The following is a 25460-nucleotide window of genomic DNA, read 5'->3' as shown; positions in this document are numbered from 1 at the left end:
TACCACTATTTATGAAAACAATAATTTCTTTATTCAAAAGACAGTGAGAAGTAACCTGTTAGTGAATTCCAATTAACTTTCATTATAAATAGAATAGCATTTAACTGAGAGAGACTTAACCTGTGATCAGTTCATAATTTTCCAGTGAACGACATTTATAATTTTATGTCAGCTAGGAAATTATTTGAACAATAATACTTAACCTGTGCCTAATTAATGATCCTGCAGTGAATATTAATAGTAATGTTATAAAAACCATTCAGTTTGAACAAGCCCTGAAAGTAATAGTGTGTTTCGCTATCTGCTATATTTTCACCAATAGTTTGTGCTGCTTTAGCTGTTAGCTTCAATCTTACCGTAAACAGACGTATGTGTCAGAGTTCATTGCACTCGCGTGTGTTTATCCGTTGAAGTTACTAATAAATATTTTCTTGAACAGAACGCTAATCATTCTCTTGCCTAATTAGACTGGGGACCGTTTTCTTTATCCGTTAAGGAGTGCAGATAGGCAAAAATTTTGTTTGTTACTGTTCAAATATTTACACAGTTCTGACTTTCACTTCCGATAAGCCACCTCCGCTAGGTACAACACGGTCAACATAACAAAACTTCTCTCAGAGGGTAACACTGCTCTGTTGCATTGTGCCATAATTGCTTTAACAAGATAGTTTTATTTAACGACCTAGCTTCAACTTTAAGATTATGGTATAGTAGTAGCGGACGAGAGTGTTATAGGTGCAGCTACTGAAATATGTTTTCCAACCAGTATTATCATCGACTTACATGGTACTGGTTCATCCGGCAAGGATCAGCTCAATGGAGTAAGTTCATCGTTATTTATTTAGATAATATTTAATGTACTATTACGTAACTTATCCTAGGTAAGACATCATGTTCTCACATGCGACTTGCTATTGGACATTTCACGTTAAAATGCTTTGCAAAATACGTCAGCATCACAAGAAACAGAATGTTTACACCAAGTATCAAAATGTTACTTGCTACACCTTTATAGTAGACTTATAGTAACAGAAAGAGTAAATGGATGAATGTGTAAACAGGTAAATGGGTGATTGGATGAATAAAGGTTTCACTAAGTTGTCATCGTAGTCAGTTATAATAGTTTGTAAGTCATAGGGCGCGTGCTGATGCGGTCTGTGAGGAGAAGGTCGAAGAATATTTTGTGATGTTGCCACTGTGCTGTCTGCTCTGTCGTAAGTCACATGATACAGCCATTGCCCAACGTGGCAACTGAGAACGTGAGTTAAGCGCCACATCTGGGCACGTTTTTGTACTGCCGACTCTCCTTAGATATATTCGAATGTCCGGTAAGCTATCGCTGTCACTTGCTATTGTAAGACATGTATATATGATTTATACCAACCATCATGATCACTACTGTGGCTAAGTACCTTCATCATATTTTAACTAAAATGACAAAGTCAGTGCTAAACGTTCTACACACTTACAAAGAAATCGGCGCAGTCGGTGGTGGTACAATGACGTTACTGGCTGGAATGGTTGTTGCTACACTGATCCTTGAACTACACGTCACTCACCACCTACCGTCTTACGTGCATACCGCTATAGTTCACATTAACTCCTCGACAAAAGATGTAGAAATATAATTCGAGCTAGGATGAGTATTTGAGTGGAAGATTGGCAGACCGCTTTCCGTTTAAGCCAACCCTCTTTTAGACTTGAGACGAACGAGGTGTTGCAGTGGTAAGACACCGGACTATGGAAGGACGACAGCCCAAATCTCTATCTGGCCATGAAGATATAGGTTTTTGGCGACATCCTTACATCAATTAAGGTAGATGCCCATGTGGTTCCACACTGGTTTCTCAAGCTATCTCTACCGGGGAGAGATCCGGCGACCTTGCTAGGTGGAGTAGAATTGTCTTCAGTGCCGAGTCCCACTCAGAACTGAGCCCCGATGGCCAACGAAGACGTGTCTGGAGATGTCCCAGACAGCGGTGGTGTACCAGGCTGACTGTCGTCCGCCATATAGCCTTACAAGCGGGAGTCATCGTCTTTTCATTGCAGGACCCGTTTGGTTGTCATGTACGGCCGTCTTTGAGCACAGTGGTATGTCGACGATATTCTACGTCCCGTTTCGTTGCTCTTGATGGCAAACCGTACTGGGCTTCCATTTCACCAACATAATGCCTGCCTGGGCACTGTGAGAGTTTCTACTGCTTGTCTTTGTGCTTTCCGAACTCTACGTTGGCTACCAAGGTCTCTAGATATCTCCCCGATTGAGAACACCCGGAGCATTATGGACAGGGCTCTCCAACCAACTCGGGATTATGACAATCTAACACACCAATTTGACATAATTTGGAACGATATCCCTCAGGAGGTCATCCTAGAACACTGCCAAGCAATGCCAAGCCGAATAACTACTTGCATAGGGGCCAAACGTGGGCCAATGCATTATAGACTTGCTCAATTTGTGAAGCTCTTTCTCATCAATAAATCATCCAGCTTTTCCGGAATTGTAAACATTTGTTAGTCTGTGCATACATATCACAGATACCGATTTCCCTCCCATTCGGATCATTCCTTCGTGATGCGTACTTTTTTCGTCTTACAGCGTATTACACTTGCCGCTGTTCTACCTACACCATCATACATCATCCAGGTATCATACTTACAAACATACGTCAGATACAATCGCAAATTCTTTTCAGTGCATTCCGAATTTGCAAAATGATTGCACTGCCTGACACGTAAGTGAACCATCCAAAGGGGGGAGGACAAAACGAATTGAAATTTCACAGGTCGAAAGGATTACAACATCGAGACAAATTTACAAAGCATTTAGCAGTAAGTGTCAACAACAGTATCAAGTTTCACTCCATCTGGTCGGGATTGGGAAACGTGTCACAATATCGTTGTCTCCTCTCCTCAGGTAAGCTGGCCCATAGTTGTTGTAACTAGTCCTCGATATCCTAGATACTGGTAATCGAACGGTTTTTATCTAGGAGCTGCTCCCACGCAAGTTCTATCAGTAACAAATCTGTAGCTCTTGCTAGTCGCTAGGAGTACCTCAGCATCACACAAACACTACAAAGACAAACGTCCCATGTGTGGAGGCTGTTGTTCTGTTGAAAAATGGGGCCCGATACTATACGATGAGAGGTAACATACTACGACGCAACCTTTTGTGTTATGGAGTTAACTGTAGCCTACAAATGAGACGGCAGATACACAGTCCAGATGGTCTTAGTCTAATGTCACATAACGTTGCAGAGGGTGCTGTACTTGTTCTTGGATGGCAGGAGCAGACGGGAAAGGGTCACGAGGTGCTTGACGCACGATATGGCGCTACTCCCTAGCGGTGGTCAGACGTGGTCGTCAGGAACCTTGGCGATGAGTTTGCCTGCCCCCACATTCTCAAGCAATCCTACAGTGCGCCACTGTCACACCCGAATGCCCCACAAATCTGTCGGCTAAATGGAAGCCACCATGAGGCCCTTTTCAAGAGCTGTCAAGTGCTAATAACGGTGTCTCACATGAATATGCTGCTATGTCCTTCACAGTGGCCACTCATCTGTTGCTACTCACGCCCCTTATGCACGCTATGAAGTCTGGTAACAACACTAAACACGAACAACACTGATGCACTTTGGTGGCCTTCCTAACTGTCACAGAGCATAGCAATATTATACGTATTTTCTTTTTTGTCAGGCCTTGTATACAATGTACAGGATTTGGACAAAAATGTGGATACACAGCGAGAAGTGCATGCTTGAACATAAATGCAGATGCTAGCAAAGCCTGTACATTGCACTGATGTATTTCACCACGAACGGCACCTGTGCGATTTCCTCAATACAGTGCGTTGTCAGCACAATGTTCTATGGAACTGCGGGGTCATTATGTAGAAGGAAGTGAATTCGAACGTGGGCCAATTGTTGGAGTTCGTATGGTGGGTGCTTCAGTAAGCAAGGTAATCCAAGTGTTTCTAGAGGCACTTCATCGGAAATGCATACGACATACGAGAAACAGTGGGAAAACTCCATTCGCTAAGTCACGAGGTGGACGGGAGTGCGTGTTGAGTGATAGTGACGGACGGTCATTGAAGATCTTTGTGACGAAAAGTAACAGGACGACAGTTCCAGAAGTCACCGCGGAACCGAATGTCGCACTCGTGAACCCTGCCACCAGCAGAACGCCAAGGAGCTCAAGGAGCCGGGAACGGCAGGACGAGATGGTATTCCAAAGCCAAAAATCAGAGATGCAAATACTCGTAACAGAAAATCAGGTGTCGAGACCATGAAACATTTGCTGGTATGATGCTGGTTTCGCACTGCTTCCAACTTCTGCTTGAGGTAAAAAGTAGAGATAGTGCATGATATCGTCGGCCGGGTGGCCCCTATTCGGGGAAGTTCGAGCGCCAGTTGCAAGTCTTGTTCCATTTGACGTCACATTGGGCGACCTGCGCGCCGGTGGTAACGATGAAATGATGAGGTGGACAACACATTACCCAGGCCTCGAGCGGAGAAAATTTCCAATCCAGCCGGGAATCGAACCCGGGCCTCGCTTGCTTGGGAGGCGAGTACGTTACCACCCAGCTAAGCAGGCGGACTGCTTGAGGTTACGTCCCACAAGTGAAACATGGTGAAGATCTGGGCAGCCATGTCGTGGTATTCCAAGGGGACCATGGTTACTCTGCAAGGTCGCATTACTGATAAGGACTATGTGACCATTTTGAGGAATGATTGTGTGAGCACATGGATGGATTGACTCATCGCCCTTATCTGGTACAGAGCGCAGACCTTAATATTATTGAGTCTTTGTGGTCTACTTTGGAGTGAAGGGTGCGTGATTGCCTTCCATCTCCATTATCGTGGCTTGAACTTGAAACCATTTTGCAAAATGAATGGTAAAATATTCCCTTGAAAACAGTACAGTACATACCCATTCCGAGATGACTGTAAGCTATTTTCGCTGGCCGAAGTGGCCGTGCGGTTAAAGGCGCTGCAGTCTGGAACCGCAAGACCGCTACGGTCGCAGGTTCGAATCCTGCCTCGGGCATGGATGTTTGTGATGTCCTTAGGTTAGTTAGGTTTAACTAGTTCTAAGCTCTAGGGGACTAATGACCTCAGCAGTTGAGTCCCATAGTGCTCAGAGCCATTTGAACCATTTTTGTAAGCTATTTTCAATGCCATTGGTCTTCCTACACCATATTAGGCGTAGTAATGTGCGGCATTTGTGATGTTTCAGTGTTTTTATCCATCTCACGCACCTAAATACATACATGTACTCATATTTTTCGTGGCGACGTAGTACTTACAGGGTGTTTCAAAAATGACCGGTGTATTTGAAACGGCAATAAAAACTAAACGAGCAGCGATAGAAATACACAGTTTGTTGCAATATGCTTGGGACAACAGTTCATTTTCAGGCGAACAAACTTTCGAAATTACAGTAGCTACAATTTTCAACAACAGATGGCGCTGCAAGTGATGTGAAAGATATAGAAGACAACGCAGTCTGTGGGTGCGCCATTCTGTACGTTGTCTTTCTGCTGTAAGCGTGTGCTGTTCACAACGTGCAAGTGTGCTGTAGACAACATGGTTTATTCCTTAGAACAGAGGATTTTTCTGGTGTTGGAATTCCACCGCCTAGAACACAGTGTTGTTGCAACAAGACGAAGTTTTCAACGGAGGTTTAATGCAACTAAAGGACCGAAAAGCGATACAATAAAGGATCTGTTTGAAAAATTTCAACGGACTGGGAACGTGACAGATGAACGTGCTGGAAAGGTAGGGCGACCGCATACGGCAACCACAGAGGGCAACGCGCAGCTAGTGCAGCAGGTGATCCAACAGCGGCCTCGGGTTTCCGTTCGCCGTGTTGCAGCTGCGGTCCAAATGACGCCAACGTCCACGTATCGTCTCATGCGCCAGAGTTTACACCTCTATCCATACAAAATTCAAACGCGGCAACCCCTCAGCGCCGCTACCATTGCTGCACGAGAGACATTCGCTAACGATATAGTGCACAGGATTGATGACGGCGATATGCATGTGGGCAGCATTTGGTTTGCTGACGAAGCTTATTTTTACCTGGATGGCTTCGTCAATAAACAGAACTGGCGCATATGGGGAACCGAAAAGCCCCATGTTGCAGTCCCATCGTCCCTGCATCCTCAAAAAGTACTGGTCTGGGCCGCCATTTCTTCCAAAGGAATCATTGGCCCATTTTTCAGATCCGAAACGATTACTGCATCACGCTATCTGGACATTCTTCGTGAATTTGTGGCGGTACAAACTGCCTTAGACGACACTGCGAACACCTCGTGGTTTATGCAAGATGGTGCCCGGCCACATCGCACGGCCGACGTCTTTAATTTCCTGAATGAATATTTCGATGATCGTGTGATTGCTTTGGGCTATTCGAAACACACAGGAGGCGGCGTGGATTGGCCTCCCTATTCGCCAGACATGAACCTCTGTGACTTCTTTCTGTGGGGACACTTGAAAGACCAGGTGTACCGCCAGAATCCAGAAACAATTGAACAGCTGAAGCAGTACATCTCATCTGCATGTGAAGCCATTCCGCCAGACACGTTGTCAAAGGTTTCGGGTAATTTCATTCAGAGACTACGCCATATTATTGCTACGCATGGTGGATATGTGGAAAATATCGTACTATAGAGTTTCCCAGACCGCAGCGCCATCTGTTGTTGAAAATTGTAACTACTGTAATTTCGAAAGTTTGTCTGCCTGAAAATGTACGGTTGTCCCAATCATATTGCAACAAACGGTGTATTTCTATCGCTGCTCGTTTAGTTTTTATTGCCGTTTCAAATATATCGGTCATTTTTGAAACACCCTGTATGTTTCAGAGACATAATATTTAGCGTGATGAGACCATGTTATGGTGTATTGTGCCATCAGTGTGGCGCGTAAAATGCTGCAATACGTGAGATTGGTGGCATCTTCATGCACGATTCCTTCTACCACGAGTGCTTCACGTTTCATTTTGAATTCGTTAACGGTGGAATTGTTAAATGAAACAGTAAACTTAGAGTCTAATACACTGAGATGCCCATTCACTCTTTTTGCGCTGTGTACCTGTTTTGATCTACACCGAAGCGCCAAAGGAACTTGTACAGGCTTGCATATTCAAATACAGAGATACGTAAACAGGCCGAATACAGCGCGGTGGTTGGCAACGCCTTTATAGGACAAGTGTCTCGCTCAGTTGTTAGACCGGTTGCTGCTACTACAATGGCAAGTTATCAAGATTTAAGTTAGTCTGAACGTGATTTTATAGTCGTCGCGCGAGCGATGGGATACGGCATCTCCGAGGAAGCGATGAAGTGGGAATTTTCCCGCGCGACCCTTTCACGAGTGTACCGTGAATATCAGGAATACGGTACAAAAGAAAATCTCCAACATCGCTTCGACCGGAGAAAAGATCCTGCAAGAACGAGACCAACGACTGAAGAGAATCGTTCAGCGTGGCAAAAGTGCAACCCTTCCGTAACTTGCTGCAGATTTCAGTGCTGTGACATCAACAAGTGTCACTGGTCGAACCATTCAACGAAACATCATCGATATGGGCTTTCGGAGCCGAAGGACCATTCGTATACACTTGATGACTGCACGACACAAAGCTTTACATCTCGCCTGGGCCCGTCAACACCGACATTGGACTGTTGATGACTGGAAACATGTTGCCTGGTCGGACGAGTCTGGTTTCTAGTTGTATCGAGCTGATGGACGTGCACGGGTACGGAGACAACCTCATGAATCCCTGGACCCAGCATGTCAGCAGGCGATTGTTCAAGGTGGTGAAGGTTCTGTAATGGTGTAGGGAGCGTGCAGTTTGAATGATATTCGACCCCTGATACGTCTATATATGACTCTAACAGGTGACAAGTACGTAAGCGTCCTGTCTGATCACCTGCATCTATTTATGCCGATTGTGTGCTCCGACAGGTTTGGGCAATTCCAGTAGGACAATGCGACACCCCACACGTCCTGGATTGCTGCAGATGGGCTCCAGGAACAGTCTTCTCAGTTGAAACACTTCCTCTGGCCACCAAACTCTCCTGACATGAACATTACTGAGTATACGTGGGATGCCCTGCAATGTGCAGTTCAGATGAGATCCTCACCCCGCTGTACTCTTACGGATTTAAGGACAGCCCTGCAGGATTCATGGCGTCAATTCCCTCCAGCACTACTTCATACATTATGGGGTCAATTCCACGTTGTGTTGGGGCACTTCTGCTTGCTGGCGGGGGCCCAACACGATATTAGGCAGGTATACCAGTTTCTTTCGCCCTTCAGTGTAATAATGTGTAACCAGTTTAATGTTTTCAGACAACAGTGGTTTGTACAGTCATACACACTTATTATTGTTTGCGCCGTTCCATGTTCCATTTATGACATATTCGCTCCATGCTCACCCCCCCCCCCCCCCCCCCCACACACACACACAGAAATCTGTGAGCTGAAAGCCGTTGTTTTGGATATTTACCACTCTAATATGTCACGTTGCTTCTAGTCTTAGACTTTGTGCTATTTTACATTCATTTTCTCCTTACGTGTGTTCTTGCTGCGTACATATTTTTCTGTTGATGGCGACTGCCGGTAAATTCTTGAAGGGAAACAGTAAATAATATTTGCTACCTAGACAAATTTGTTATGTAAGTGATAAAATGAATATATATATATATACAAATATAATTACATTAACGATATGCGTTTCGTTTTAGGTTTACAATTTTATGACCAGGACTATTGCAAAGAAATTAACATTAATAACAATGGAGTTGCCAGAAGTTAGTTGGCACTTTAAGAGATATGACTTCGTATAGATTCACATCATTCCCTCAGTTCATCATATTTTATCGTTTTATTTTATAAGATACCGGTAAACTTCCGTGAAGGAACGCACATTACTGCAACGGAATTTCCTGTGGCTATTTTGTACTTGGAACTAAAATTTTACCATTCTGGGCCACAACGTTTTAAAGAGGTACAATGCAGTCTGGGGAGTACCTCCGCAGACAGATTCTGATAACATGAAAGATCCCAGAAATGCTGCACTTGCACGGCAGAAGTTCCGTCTTTCCCATTCGTGAACAGGCAGAATATTTGAGATGCCTTCTTCTTGTTCGTATTTAGGCTCTGTAGCGCGTGAAAGAGATTTCGCGTTTCATATGTCTACTTTGAGGCAGAAAGGCACTGTGCACCAAAGCTGCAGAAATGCGGAGCCAAATGTGAGTACGCAGTGCTCTCGGAAATCGCCAACCCGTGGAGGGGTGCATCCCTTACTGGAATGGTTATCCGATGTCTGTGCAATGAGCTGCATCAGAGGATTTAATCCACGATTTTCCGTGCCATTTGGCAGTACTGTTCTCTCTAGCGGTGGCGAACGCTGCAGGATTCCGAAGCCAAGACCACTTAGTGGTAATCGCGGCCCTTGTTTTCCTCCGCTGAGCAGAGCAAAGCTTCCTCTAAAGCCAACATGCTGGTTTTGTTTTCCGGACGGTACCGCGTAAGTGGAAATAGCGGCAACAAAATTTCTTGAGATAAATATATTTTTCGGGCAGTACGGCTTCAACAGGCGAAGTGTTAGCCTGGCTAGAAAAGCAGAACCGTGCTGCTTTCACGCTTTGGAAGGAAACAGATACAGTTAGTTTTGTAATTAAATCAAACGGGAAAACAGAACACTCAAGCAATTCATTCACGCTTTCTTTCATCTTTGTAATGGGATAGTAAGACCACTTGAAAATGAAACTTACAATACAAATACATCTCGTGCAAGATAAGTGTGTCCAGCGTTAATAGAAAATATAGGAGTGTGTTTTATTTCCATGCTGTCGGAGGTCCCTGGTGTGACCCAGGTATTTATTTACAACTGTGGGTCCACGCCCTGAGCGTGAAGCTTCTGATCATGTGTTTAATGTTTACTACGTCACCTCTCATTAACTGTGTGTCCAATAATGATTTTTTTGTTCGTACATTGAGCGGTATATGTAGATACTGTCTGCGAATAGAGTTAGTAGCAACGAAGTAATAAAAGTAAACTTCATACACGATACGGCAGTTTTTCGTGCATCTCACCGTTTATTAGAGTCAAGAACAGCTACCAGCATGCGCAACGTAGAGACAGAGATAGCGAAGCAACTTAAATGGTATAATACAAGGAAGTCCTCCGGTCCAGACTGTATACAAACTAGGTTCCTTTCAGATTGTGCTGATGCAATAGCTCCAAGCTTAACTATCAAATACAACAGCTCACTCGACAATTGATCCGTACTTAACGCCTGGAAAGCTGCAGAGGTGACACCAACATTCAGCAAAGGCAGTAGGAGCAATACACTAAATTATAGGCCTATATCATTAACTTGAATATGGAAAAGGATTTTGGAACATATACATATATTGAGCTTCGAACATTGTGAATTACCTCGAAAAGAACGGTCTATTGACACACCGTCATCCCCGATATAGAAAACACGCAAAGTGTTGAATGCTATTGACAAGGGATTTAAAATTGATTCCGTACTTCTAGATTTGCAGGAGGTTTTTGAAACTCTATCTCACAAACGGCGTGTAATCAAATTGCATGCTTGTGGAATATAGTCTCAGTTATGCGACTGGATTCCTTACTTCCTTTCAGAGATGGCACAGTTCGAAGTAACTGACGGAAAGCCATCGAGTAAAACGTAAGTGATTTCTAGCGTTTTCCTAGGTAGTGTCGTAGGTCATCTGCTGTTCCTTATTTATATAAACGAGTTAGGAGAAAATCACAACAGCTGTCTTAGGTTGTTTGCAGATGATGCTACTTTTCATTTTCCAGCAAAGTCATCAGAAGATCAAAACAAATTTCAATACGATGTAGAAAACGTATCTCTATGGAGTATAATTGGTAATTGACCATAAATACATAAAAGTGTGGGATCATCCACATTAGTGCTAAAAGTAATTCGTTAAACTACAGTTACACGATAAATCAATGAAATTTAAATAACTTAAATTCAACTAGATACCTAGGCATTACGAACAACTGAAATTGTTGTGGAGAAGACGAATCAGAGGGTACGATTTATTGGCAAAATATTTAGAAGATGAAACAGATCTACGAAAATGAATGCCTACACTACTCTTGTTCGTCCTCTTTTAGAGTACTGCTACGCTGTGTGGGATCCTTACCAGATAGAATTAACGGAATATATCGAAGAAAGTGTCACAAATATGATACAGGTACTTTGGTGAATATTAAAACATGGCGTTTCTCGTTGCGGCGCGATCTTCTAACGGAATTTCAGTCACCAACTTTCTGCTTCCAATGTGCAGATATTTTTTTGACGGTGACGTATATAGGGAGAAAAGATCATCATAATAAAATGAGGGAAATCAGAGCTCGCACGGCAAGGTATATGAGTTCGATTTTCCCGCAAGCTCTCCGAGAGTGGAATAATAGAAAATTATTGTGAAGGTGGCTCCACGAACCCTCTGCTAGGCACTTAAGTGTGATTTGCAGAGTATCCATGTAGATGTAGATGTAGATAGGTCGTCATATCTGCTGAACTATGCGTCGTTGACTGGTATCATGTTGTAGGTACATTCAGCCGTACTCGTGGATACTGTCTGCGACGTTTATTGAGAATGGATTTAGTAGCACAGACATAATAAACTTAAATGTCATGCATTATGCGGTAGTTTTTGAATAACTCATTGTTTATTATGTCATTTTTCTCGAACCACATGTCATACAATTATATGCTCTCTATAGAATGTCACGTATACAGTAAGTAGTAAAGATGTAATAAATTATAACGTTACGCCTCGTACGATATTTTTCCCGCATGAACTATTGAAAAGTAGTAAGCGGTGGACATTTTCTCTTTCATCATTTTATAAGGCCTGTGAGCAAGAAAAAGTTTCGTTAAGGTTCGAAATTACATGTCAAGTTAGTCGCGTGTCGCAAAGCGCTCTCATTTTCAAATATTGGACGAATATTGTTTGGGATTCACGCGTCCCGCTCTACACTCCTTTTTCACCCTCCATCCCCCCCCCCCCCCACACACACACACCCTTTTGATAGATAGGTGCTTCTTATCCCCAAAGTAATTGTCGCTTGACAGTAAAGTGTATACGTAAGAACCTTGATTGAAATCGGTCCGTTGGTTTACGAGATGTGGAACACGCACACATACACACACACACACACACACACACACACACACACACATACACACACACATCTGCTTTTACGACGTATAAATACAGAGAGGAATCCAATGTAGAGTAAAGGTATCCAGAGAATACTGAAAAAAACATTCAGAATAAATTATTATGGAATATATCTATTAACACTGAAATGAGCTTTATACTTCAGCAGTGCTTGAAATACTTTCAATGTCATCGAATCAGTGCATGTTTTTCCTGTCTGAAAAATCTTCGTAAGATTAAAGACCGATATTCTGGCACACTGGAAGACCAGCGTATGGGCTGAAGTGATTTTCTACGATCGTTTAGGCGAATTCTGCGTTGGTCGCTAACGTCTGCCTCGGAAAATACGATACGCAAATAGAAAAGATACGACCATACGAAACAAACTTTATAGCAGTGAAGGCCCAGAATTCGGCACACGAGTAGTGTCCTTCCTATAGATCTCTCGTCTAGCTGTACACGACTGCTACCAGCACCACACCACACTGTCTGTGAGTGACGAGGGGGAAGATGGTGAAACTGAGAACTCTCTGCTCTCATAACTAGCTCGAAAACAAGTGTAAGATTGGCAGTATCCGCAAAATGGTTGGAGAATTAGCCTTGTCATTGATGCAAGACCCAAATGAGTTCTTAAATCCTCGTGTTTGTAGGTGTGTGTGTATGTATGTGTTCAACCAGGGACCTAGAAACGACGGAGAGGGTTCGACCCTCCGTAGCCCTCAGTGGCTCACAACCCCCACAACAAACCACAGCAGTCCACCCACCACACCACCGCCCCACACCGAACCCAGGGTTATTGTGCGGTTCGGGACCCAGTGGACCCCCCACCCCGGGGACCCTTCATACCAGACGACTGTAACCCCAAATGTTAGCGTGGTAGAATATTGTGTACGCGTACTTGGAAACGGTGTTTGCGCAGCAATCGCCGACACTGTGTAACTGAGGCGAAATAAGGGGAACGAGACGGCATTCGCCGAAGTATCAAGAAAACCGCCTGAAAAACCAGACACAGGCTGGTCGGCACACCGGATCTCGACTCTAATCCGCTGGGATGTTTTGTGCCGGGGACCGGCACGCCTTCCCGCTCGGGAAGCAGTGCGTTAGACCGCACGGATTGCCGGACGCGCTTTCCTCGTGTTTTGTTTAACGGCAGTGAACTTATGGATATTTTTATCAAAATCTGTCCCCGCCTCATTGCTATTTTCTTTTGAAATGCATCGCCACCAAATCAGAATTACGATGTTGCTGGAGTCACACTCCATACGATATAGTATCGAACTTCATATTTTTTAATAACACAGATCACAAATCAACCACATTTATTGTTTATTTCTGACACAATGAAGACATAATAGCCAGTTATTTTATCTGGTACAAACAGTCTTCATATGGAAAGATACAGAAAATTTCACGCAATTTCACGCTCGGGTTTTCATTACTCGTTGCTTATTTAGCTTCATAATCGAAAGACGTCTTTCACACTCATATATTGATCGAAATATTTTATCACTTTTGCAACCTCGTTATGGAGGCTTGGAGACTCTTTCCAGGGAAAATAACGTAGACTTCCTGGACCGTTGTGGCGTAAAAGAATTTAATGAAATGCATTCGCAGCTACGAATACGAAAAACCTTGAGGTATATAAGAGAAGGGCGATAGTGAAAATTTGTGCCGGACGGGAACTCGAACCCTCTTTATTGCGTCAGAACCAAAGCTCTTACACGCGTTATACTGGGGAGAGTATTTCAATTGAAAGTCACTAGCCGGTATCGGCGGGTAAGTGCCAACCGCAATGTCTGTGTTTTTAAGCACAACAATGCAATGTTCCTTCTAACATGGATGCACGTCGGAAGGAACATTACATTGTTCCTTTTAACAACACAGGCACTACAGTATTGTACAAGAATTTCTCTTTTAATCAGCTACTAGACTGCGTATCAGTCAGTACCACCTGCACATACACTGGGGCGCTCTTAACCGAGACGGCAAACGGTCTCCAAAACAGCTGGAAAACAGGTACAAGATTGGCAATGTCCGCTTATTCAAGGCCACGATAAACTCTTCATTCCTCTTGTTTTCTTTGACGCCAGTGATATTACGGAAATGGACGATAATTTTAGTCAGAAATTGTCCCCTACACCTTGTTGTTTCTTCTTAAGTGCATCCCCATCAAATCAGAAATAGGTTGTTTCTCACCTTGCAGTGTCTTGCTGTGGACACCGTGCAGTCAAGTCCACTCAAAATATGAGGTCAATAATGCTTTCCCGATGTTGTAATTTTCGTTCCTGCTGTCCTTTTTGCATCGTAAATTCAACAACAGAGGATTTTAATTAGAAAAATTGTCCTAGATATGTCTATTGACTTAACCAAAGTACGGGGGTCGGAAATTAAATAGTGGCCACTATTTATTCACAACCGATACAAAAGAGTTACATGTTTTCATGTGTTACTGTCCTTAAAAGTAGTCACCAGCATTGTGTAGAACCCATTGCCAGTGATGTGGAAGGGGTAGTATACCGTTAGCAGAGCCTGTTCTGTTGATGGTGCGAATGGAGCGGTCTACTGCCTGTCGAATCCCTGGAACAATTCTGAAGCGAATGCCAATAAGCGGGTCCTTCATCTACGGAATCAAATCAGATTTACAAAGACTTAAGTCCGGGGAGTATGGTGGATGGTACAGTACTTCAAAGTCCTATGGACTCAACAGAGTGGCCACAGCTTGCGATATATGCGCCCGCACATTGTCGTGAAAAATTATGGGTTCCGCAGAAAGTGTCGCCGCTTCTTTCGCAAACCTGGTCGCAGGTGATGCCCAAAAAACGATCAGTAATACTATGCTTTGACGGTCTGCCGTGCAGGAACGTGATGCGTTAGGTAAACACTATGACAGCTGTACACGAGAATCACCATTACCTTAGACCGCTCCATCCGCACCACCAACAGAATAGTCTTCGCTAACGGTGTACTACGCCTTCCACATCGGTGGCAACGGGCTCTACACAACGCTAGTGACTGCTTTGAAGGACAGTAACAGGTGCAAACATGTAACTCTTTTGTATCGGTTGTGAATAAATAGTTGCCACTATTTCAGTTAGAAAACTGTTGCAACTGACAATGGAATAATGCGTGTGGCTTCAGAAAATTTACTATTCAGGCCATCACTTTCATCACGTCCTCCCTGCCTACAAATTTAGCACACAGTGCTTTTTCATTTACCGAACAACGAATCCGGTCTGTCAATCATTCTCATTTACTGCTCTCTCAACGTCATGTAAATCCATAAATTCTTTCTGTATCGCATTTTAACGTCGTCCCATAGCAAATTCGCGGTACCGGTCGATTACGCCACTGCATAATAGATACTGAGTATTCTCCACCTTCTCTTCTGTCATTTCCATTCATTTTTAAGAGTGTGTGACGACAGATTGCTTGACTGACACATTTTGTGCGAGCAGCCACTGGACCGGTGAACTTCCTTAAACCCACATACAAATAGCGAATTGCATACACCGACGACAGTCCGATTCTGTCGAACTGAAGAAAATTGTGCCGACTGTACAGATAAATCAAATGTCGCGCTTTACCGAGTAATTCTGAGAAGTACCGAGCAAAGAAGAGTTACAGGCTGAGCCTTGGTCCGCAAGGGTGCACCACATTGTGCTCGCGAGCAATTTTGCACGCAGTGGCCGAACCCGGTTTATACAAGGGAACACACGAGTTTCCCTTTCCTTAGGTTAACCAGGATGGGCAAGCAGAAAATAATTGAAGTTGTCTATTGTTTCTGCAATCCTTAATTTCGATAACATATTTTTGCACATTGGTTACAGGGGAGGTCTTAGGTATGTTCTGACCACTTGCTGGCCGACTTCGATATCCCTATGTTGCAAAGGAAATATTTAGGTTGCATTGGCGACCTTTAGAGAAAGTATCTCAGTCAATGAACGCCTAGCGCTTGGTGATGTCATGTGGGAGTGTTGTATTTGAGAGAAGGAAAGGGGCCAGTTGGATGATGGTAGTTGTACAGAGTCAGTTGTATGAAAGTTGTTGTACTAGGCAGTAGGCCCATTGTTGTGGGATGTGAGCAGTCCTATGTGAGCTTGCCAATTAGTGCAATGAATGTTACTCTGAAGCAGTCGGTTCTCAATGGTTTTGGGAGTGAACTGTATCTTATTACGAGTTGGTGCGAACAAGCGTGCAGAGCTGTAAGAGGCTGGTTGGAAGTTGATTATATCATACAAGCTGTCGTCTAATTATTCTGTTGTCACTCATTTGAAGAGGAGTGCGTTTTTTGGCATAGCTGCACTAATGAACCACGTAGCAAGGTGGCAATTAAGCTGAGATCAAATTTCAGCATTAGATATGTTCGCTTCCCATATTTAACCCGCGATCACGAGTTAGGAAACCATTGTTCTCTTCCACCAAACAGATGGGGAACACTTCTTTATTTTCTCAACATTGCCGGTCCAGAAACGTAACTTCACTAACTGTAGCGTATGATATTTGTTGTACTCATTTATGCAAGGGTTTTTTGCAGTAATTATTCTAATAAACCAGAATTTCTTTACCTTGGTGAGACGAATGTTCTTCCCAAATAAGAATCAATAAATATTTTGTAATTAATGTTAGTGTTGATTATTAACTTGTGCTGCCTCAGTACGATGTCTATAGGAACTCGACTCAATTTTATAAAAGTAGGGTATGTATGTACTCGTATTTATGCATGTATGTATTGGGGGACGTATAAACGATGGAGAGGCCTCGTCCCCGCCGTAGCCCTCACTGGTACACAACCGCACAACAGGCTACAGTCCACTCACCCGACCGCCGCCCCACATGGAACCCAAGGTTATTGTGCGGTTAGGCTGCCAGTGGACCCCCCCCCCCCCCCCCCCTCTCCCCCGGGAACGCCTCATTCCAGACGAGTATAACCTCAATGTTGGCGTGGTAGAGTAAATTATGGTGTTCGGGTTAGTGGAGACAGTATTTGCGCAGCAATCACCGTCATAGTGTAACTAAGGCGGAATAAGGGGAACCAGCCCACATTCGCCAGGCTGACGGAAAACCGCCTTATAAACCATCCACAGGCTGACCGACACATCGGACCTCCACACGAATCCACGGGGAAACAGTATCGTAGGCCGCACGGCTAGCCGAGCGGGCTATAAAGTAGGGCAAGTCGTGTTACTGAGCAGAGAAGCTGCGCCTACCAAGTTCTTCTCTTACTCTTTCCAGGGGGGTAAGTAATTGTACCTGCAATATAGTTTTTTATTCTCATACATAAGGATAGGAATAGGCTGTTAGTGGCCTGCAGAGGTTTTTTATTAATCGAGCCGTACCAGAAAACCTCTAGGATACAGATTGATTGTATCGTCGCGCAATACATGTCTGGGAATCTGTCAAATCGTGATTGGATTCAGCCAAACGTTCATAATCATTTTCTAGCTTTATTTCAATCTCTGTGTTCCTCTACAGTTTCTAATCTCTGTAGCTCCCTCTAGTACTATGGAAGTCATACCCTGATGTCTTAACAGATGTTCTACCATACTATCCTTTTCCTTGTCCGTGTTTTCAATACATTCCTTTCCTTGCCGATTTTGCAGAGAACCTCCTCAATCCTTACGCTGTCTGTCCAGATAGTTTTCAAAAACGTTCTGTAGCACCAAATATCAAATACTTCCATTTACTTCTGTTCTGGTTTTGCCACAGGCCATGTTTCACAACCATACAGTGCTGTGTTCCAAACGTACATTCTCAGAAATTTCTTCCTCACATTAAGGCCTATGTTGATACTAGCAGTCTTCTCTCGGCTATACAAAGTGGAAATGAAATAGTTTTACTAAATCATAAAAAGCAGAGGTCCAGGTACGACAGGATAAACTCATGGGGGTATGTTCCATCTTTTCAACTAAGTGAAAGGCTGTTTGTTTTTTGCCATACGCGTTTTGATTCTTTTACATTGAAGCGCCTTCAGTGGTTTGTAATACATGTTTGTTTTTACATGTATATAATAAATGTATTCTTTAGTAGTACAAATATGTTACAATGTCGCTATGTTCTCATGTTTTTCTCTTGTTTTTCAGATCAGAAACAACTTTTGTAACACGAGTTTCTTGAGGATAAATTAGTTTGGTGTTACAAAGGATTTAGAATGCTGCTAGTCCATGTGTGTGGGAATAGAGACGTGTTCATTCGGTCTCCACATTCCAGCTGGCCAATATTCGTCGTTTTCCACCCACATGCATTACAACACGTCACTTGCACTTTTCATTGTGTGGCCAACATGTGTGGTTGCAGTGTTTAGAGTTTCCACATGTCGCTGTATGTTTATTTTGGTCTTTAGTTTGTGCTTCGTGTAAGGTTTGATATGTTTCATTTGTTTTTTGTATGTGTGTATTCTGTTGTGTGCGAATGTGTATTTCCTTGTGAGAGCACATATTTTTATCTTTAATTTTTTTCGCGGATGCGTTATTCTTTACGAGAGTCAATATTTGTATATATGTATGTGAATGGGGCAATGGAGAGAGAAAAAGTGAGAGACAGAAGATGGGAGGGAAGATTCGTTAATCGTTTATTCCGGTTATGTTTCACATTTCTGTTTGTTTTTCTTTTAGTGGGTAACATGATCACTGAATTACTTCGTTAATTTCTCCCGTTCTCATTGCAAGGGCTCTTTGTATATGAAGTTTTCCAGTAATGTCAGGAGTTTTTGTTCTCATCGTTGACCTCAATAAGTTTTGTCTTGCTTCATGTTGCATGGAACACGTCCATGTTTCAACAGTTGTCCAGCAAAAGTAGAATGGGTGCTTTCATACTTCCAACTTGTTATATGTTCTCTGTACCAGGTTTTGAAATTCCTGCCTGTCAGACCCAGATATATTGCTTCACATTCTTGACGTTCTAACTGATATATGCAGTACCTGTTCATGGTATTCATCTGGTTTGCCTGCTGTTGTATATAAATGTGACTGGAGCGTGTTACTTGTTCTGTAAGCAATGTGTAATACATTTTCTTTAGCGTATTTGCTACGCTGTGTGCTGATTTGTGTTTGTATTTTAAAATGTACTTTTTTTGTTGGTCGTGGCATGAGTGTTGCTGTTTTGTGTTTCTGTGTGTGCTGTAGTATCTGTGGATTCTTTGGTGTTTGTAGTCTCTGCTTGTTCTCGTTTTTCTTTAGCTCTGTTTGGATTTTTTGGTCCCGTCTTTGTAATGCATGGATGTTGTAGCCGTTGTTTGTGAAAGAGAGTTCTATTGTCTGCATTTTCTTCATAGTTTTCTTTATTGAGTGGGTTATTGTTTAGTATCTGTACCATGTGTCGCAGGGCCGCTAATATTTGATTTTGTAGATGGTTGGATAATTGTATTTGTGGATTTCTGAAGATGTCAAATGTGTGCTTATTGTTAACTCGCTTTGTTGTTATATCGAAGATATGTATTTGCTTTTGTGTTTCTTTTTCCATGGTGTACTGAATATTTTTGTGTATACTGTAATGTCTTTATGACGTTTACCTGTTTTCTGTGTTGGCTCGTTTTCCATACACATTACGTCATCCACATATCTGTAACCACTCTCCCCCCCCCCCCCGCCTCCCACCGGTTCCCCCTCCACACACAAATATGCACTCTCATGAAGAATAATACATCCATAAAAAAATAAATATGTGCTCTCAGAAGGAACGCGATATTCACACACACACACACACACACACACACACACACACACAAAAGATGAACGATAAACACAAAGTGACAGTTGGCCGCACAACACATTGTAAACAAAGCCCACATATGCAGATCACACAATGGAAAGTAAAAGTGATGTGTTGCAATAAACGTCGGTGAAAAAACGCCAAAAATCGGCCAGCTAGAATGTGAGGACCGGGTTAACACGTCCCCATGACCCCAGACGTGGACTAGCGACATTGTAAATCGTTGATAGCATCAAACGATAATTTAACCTCACGAAACGTGTGCTACAAAAGTTGTTTCTAATCCGAAAAACAAGAGAAAAACGTGAGAACATAATAAAATATTTGAGACTACTAAAGAATACATTTATTGTATGTACATAAAAAGAAACATGTATTTCAAAGCAGTGAAGGTGCTTCATAAATAAAAGAAGCGAAAAACGTATGGCAAAATACTAATTTTCACTTAATTGCAAAGACGAAACAGACATTCATGAATCTTGAAGCAACTAAAGAAAAGAAGGAAAACGAATAAACTGACGACAGGATGAACGCTAGGATAAAAATCATTAATAAAATTGACCAGCACGTCACAGGTCGTGACACATCGGGAAACAGGGACCTTCCGTCAGACAAGCCGCAACCTTTCCCTGCCTTGACCGACTGCTGTCATCTATGGTGAGGGTGGCTCAGTAGACAACTCAACGTTTCACCCCCTAAAGACATTTGAAATATGTTGCTAGTTGGTGCCCTCATTTACGGAAGAGACATCCGAGTTTAAAACGCACTTTGCTGACCTATTAAAATGTTACGATGACGTTCAACACAAAACACAACTAACGCAACTGCTGAATTCAGAGAAGAAGGTAAGTATTATAACGATGATTATAAGAGGCGCTCCACATACTGAAATTGGATCAGTGTTAATATAAAATCATGGTTTTAAAGGAATTACAAAAATACAGAAATACAAAAAAATCAGACTGAAGTAGAAAGAAAACCTGAATGAGATGGGTAACAAACCAATGAGCCTGAAGGAGTGGGATAAACTAGTCCTAGATATATTTCAGTGATATGTATATATCTGTCACAAGTATCAGGTAAGAAAACATGGAAAGACTTATGTTATTTATTCATTGAAGAAATGACAACAGAGGAAGTATGTAAACTATGCCTTTTTCTGGGTATAGTGAATTTAGCACTAACTAGCGAGGGAGGTCAGCTGCAAATGTGGTTCTTATAGATACCATACGAAATTTTCTGTAACGTTTATTACTAATGAAATCATGGGTGGAGAAGGCTTCCTAGCACATATTTGATTTGTAGATTTTTGTACTGCTTCAAAATATCCAATGTCAACCAGTGCTGGATCCTTCACTCCGACCATTATATCTCTATGACATCAATTGACGATTTTTTAATTTTTTATTTTACACGTCAAGATCCGTAGAAAATCTCCAAGCTCGTGGAGAGTGAATACATGAAATTATTACATAAAAGTACTCACAGATAAAATAAAACGTTTATCAAACCAAAAAAGATAGGCCATACGCAATCAAAAATATAACACAGGAATCAGCTTAATTTTTCAAGGACCTTCTCGACAGAATAGAAGGAGTTACATATGAGGAAACACTTGAGTTTCGATTTGAAAGTGCATGGGTTACTGGTAAGATTTTTGAATTCTTGTGGTATCTTATTGAAAATGGATGCTGCAGTACACTACACACCTTTCTGCACAAGAGTCAAGGAAGTGTGATCCATATGCAGGTTGGATTTCTGCCTGGTGTTAACTGAGTGAAAGCTGCTAATTCATGGTAATAAGCTGATACTGTTAACAAGAAAAGGCTGTAAAGCTACTCCCCGTATTCCGTAATGGTCCTACTTCTGGAGCCATATTTTGTGGTTAACACAGTCAAACGCCTTAGTTAAATAAAAAAAAGATGCCTAGCGTTCCAAACTTTTTGTTTAAACCATTCAGTGAATCACAGAGAAAAGAGAATATAGCATTGTCAGATGTTAAACCACTTCCAAATCCGAACTGTACATTTGATAGCAAATTATGTGAAATAAAATGATCAAGTATCTCTATACACACAGCCTTTTCAATAACTTTTGCAAACATTCATGGAATGGAAACAGGTCAAAATTGTTTACATTATCGCTTTCTCCCTTTTTATAAAGTGCCTTTACTACTGAGTAATGGTTCAGAAAACTGGCCATTCTTAAAGGAAAAATTGCAAATATTGCTATGTACAGGGCTAACATGTGCAGCACAGTATTTTAATATTCTGCTAGGGACTTCATCATATCCTCAGTCTTCAGTGGTTAAATTATTGACTCAGTCTCCCCCTTGTAAGTACCACAGAGGAGAATTTCGGGCGTCAGTCTCGGTAAGACATTTTTGAAGAGCGTTACATGATTCCTTGTAGAACCTAAGTTTTTATTTAATTCACCAGCAATGCTCAGATTCACCTGGCTCCATTTGAATTGCGTCACATGAATTGGTCACAGGAGACTGTGACCTCTGCACAGTTCCATGAGTTGAGGGCTCACCAATGCCTTTCAGTATTCCCATAAACAGGAAACTAAAAGAATCATGCCCGATGAACAGTCTAGCCATACTGCAGGAACACCTGAACCAGTTCATCGCCCATGAAACCTTGCAGTGAGGTAGTTTCGCACAATCCCAAGAAAAAGGGGTGGCGCCTAGTCGTCCAAGGACCACAGTCGTTCTCTTTTAGTAAGGGCGACGTCCACCAATAGCACTGATAATCGCACAGTTATCACTGACACACAGCACCCGTTAAGCTGTTTGGTAGACTGTATGGTCCTCATTACTAAAACGGCCCATATTTCGACAGGTCTTGGTTTCCGAACGTATAATTACGGGAGCTTTTCATCTACAGTAGTTCTACATCATTTTGGAATAGGTAAGACTTTTTTTTGGTACCCTGTGTAAGCGTGCCAGAAAGAGTGCTCACTGGGCACGCTATTTTTTCGCAGAGACCCTACTTTTCTTTTTTTTAATGATGTCCTTCATGGATCATTTAACGCCTCTACAGCGTATACTTTCCTTTGTCGTTACCTCGCATAGAACTTATCAGAGATACGTTTTATTCTGTTATGTTGCTCTTGACTTGGTCTGTGACTCTTTTCCTGACGTGACATGTTCGATGTACGAGGGTGTCCCTGCCGATTATACTCCTGCGGTCAGTACTCGCCTATGTACCAGCGGATGTGCCAAAAGTGGTATCTGTGTGATAACTCGAGCGTCAACGACCAGGTTGTCTAACCTGGATTGCTCCACCGAGTTCATACCGCCCTCACGGCAAACGACTGCTTATTTCTCCCGCGCAGCTGCCTTTGTTAGTTAAAAATCAAATAAAAACTGTTTCGATCCCGTTTTCAAAAAATCTGAAAATACGATCGAAACTGATTTTATTTTATATTTAGTAACTTATGCCAATCGCTGCTTTTCTCCAATTACACAATCCTTTTAAATTTTTCAATGCCTTTGTTAGGCTGACCAGATGCCCCGGTTTTGCCGGGACACTCCGGCTTTCACGTAAATCTCCGTGCGTCCCGAGAAAACCATTCCGGGCACATAATTGTTCTGATTTTTAGTCGAGAAACTAAATGGGTGCGATAATATTTATCATTTAATTAAATATATGTGAAAAACAAATTTCCTAGAAGAAAAACATTATAGGAATATGTACCAGATTTTGACTGGATATACCGCATTTTGTTTAACACGTCTGATGCCTAAAGAAGGAGTAAATGATATGTCGAAAAGAAAAGTAGTTATCACCTGTCCCCGACCTTAACTTACTGACTTCCACTTTATGGTCAAGAAACATGAAAAATCAAAACGAAATAAGGTATAAAGGAGCCTCACATAAACCAATTCTCCTAGCGGGACTGCAGCCATATGAAAGTATATTTTGTGAAAATGTGAGCGATGAGGAGTGTGTTAGATGTCCTTTTTTAATGTTGATAGGTAAGTGTGCACACTAGCCCTAAATGTCTGTAGTTAAGCGAAAGAGCAGCTCAATGTTGGCAACATTCACTCACTCTGTGACGAAGCTTCAAGTCTATCCAAATGAAATGACTTTCCTGGTCTCATAGGGATACGATTTTATGTATATAGACTGAAGCGGCGAGGGTAATAGATCTAGTTGTGTGAACTGCTGTACCAATGTGGCTTAGTGGCTAACGCACCTACCGTCGCAGGTTCGAATCCTGCCTCGGGCATGGATGTGTGTGATGTCCTTATATTAGTTAGGTTTAAGTAGTTCTAAGTTATAGGGGACCGATGACCTCAGATGTTAAGTCCCATAGTGCTCAGAGCATTTGAACCATTTTGATGCTCAGTCGTGGACGAACACCACATTCAGTACTTAAGCTACCGTTGCTCACGTTGATATAAATATTTATAACATCAATAAAAATAACGATTGTGAGAGAATGTACAGCGTTTTGCCAGACTCTGTCCGTAATAACTAAAGACACACCGCCAGATGATATAAAAACATGTTTAAAGGCGTGAGCCTAATTCTAACATGTTAAAAAAATTAGTCTAACAACAAATCTGCAAATGTGCTCTTGCAACTGCATAGTGACACAAAATCTGCACAATATGGGGGATGCTCACCTGAAAATAAGGGAGGGATTGTATTGACACAGACGCCCCTGAGGCTGCCGTAATCGACCTCCTCTCCTCTCCTCCCAACATCATGTTACACAACCATGGCGAAATACTATATGTAATGTTCTTCACCCCCCCAAGAACCATGGACCTTGCCGTTGGCGGTGAGGCTTGCGTGCCTCAGCGATACAGATAGCCGTACCGTAGGTGCAACCACAACGGAGGGGTATCTGTTGAGAGGCCAGACAACCGTGTGGTTCCTGAAGAGGGGCAGCAGCCTTTTCAGTAGTTCCAGGGGCAACAGTCTGGATCATTGACTGATATGGCCCTGTAACACTAACCAAAACGGCCTTGCAGTGCTGCTACTGCGAACGGCTGAAAGCGAGGGGAAACTACAGCCGCAATTTTCCCCGACGGTATGCAGCTTTACTGTATGATTAAATGATGATGGCGTCCTCTTGGGTAAAATATTCCGAAGGTAAAATAGTCCCCCATTCGGATCTTCGGGCGGGGACTACTCAGGAGGACGAGGTTATCAGGAGAAAGAAAACTGCCATTCTACGGATCGGAGCGTGGAATGGCAGATCCCTTAATCGAGCAGGTAAGTTAGAAAATTTAAAAAGGGGAATGGATAGGTTAAAGTTAAATATAGTGGGAATTATTGAAGTTCGGTGACAGGAGGAACAAGACTTTTGGTCAGGCGAATACAGGGTTATAAACACAAAAGCGAATAGGGGTAGTTCTGGAGTCGGTTTAATAATGAATAAAATAATAGGAATGCGGGTAAGCTACTACAAACAGCATAGTGAACGCCTTATTGTGGCCAAGATAGACACGAACCACCACGCATACTACAGCAGTACACGTTTATATGCCAACTAGCTCTGCAGATGATGAAGAAATTGAAGAAA

This window comes from Schistocerca serialis, chromosome 8, assembly GCF_023864345.2.
Source record: "Schistocerca serialis cubense isolate TAMUIC-IGC-003099 chromosome 8, iqSchSeri2.2, whole genome shotgun sequence".
Classification (NCBI taxonomy): domain Eukaryota; kingdom Metazoa; phylum Arthropoda; class Insecta; order Orthoptera; family Acrididae; genus Schistocerca; species Schistocerca serialis.
Note: the sequence above shows the minus strand (reverse complement) of the source record.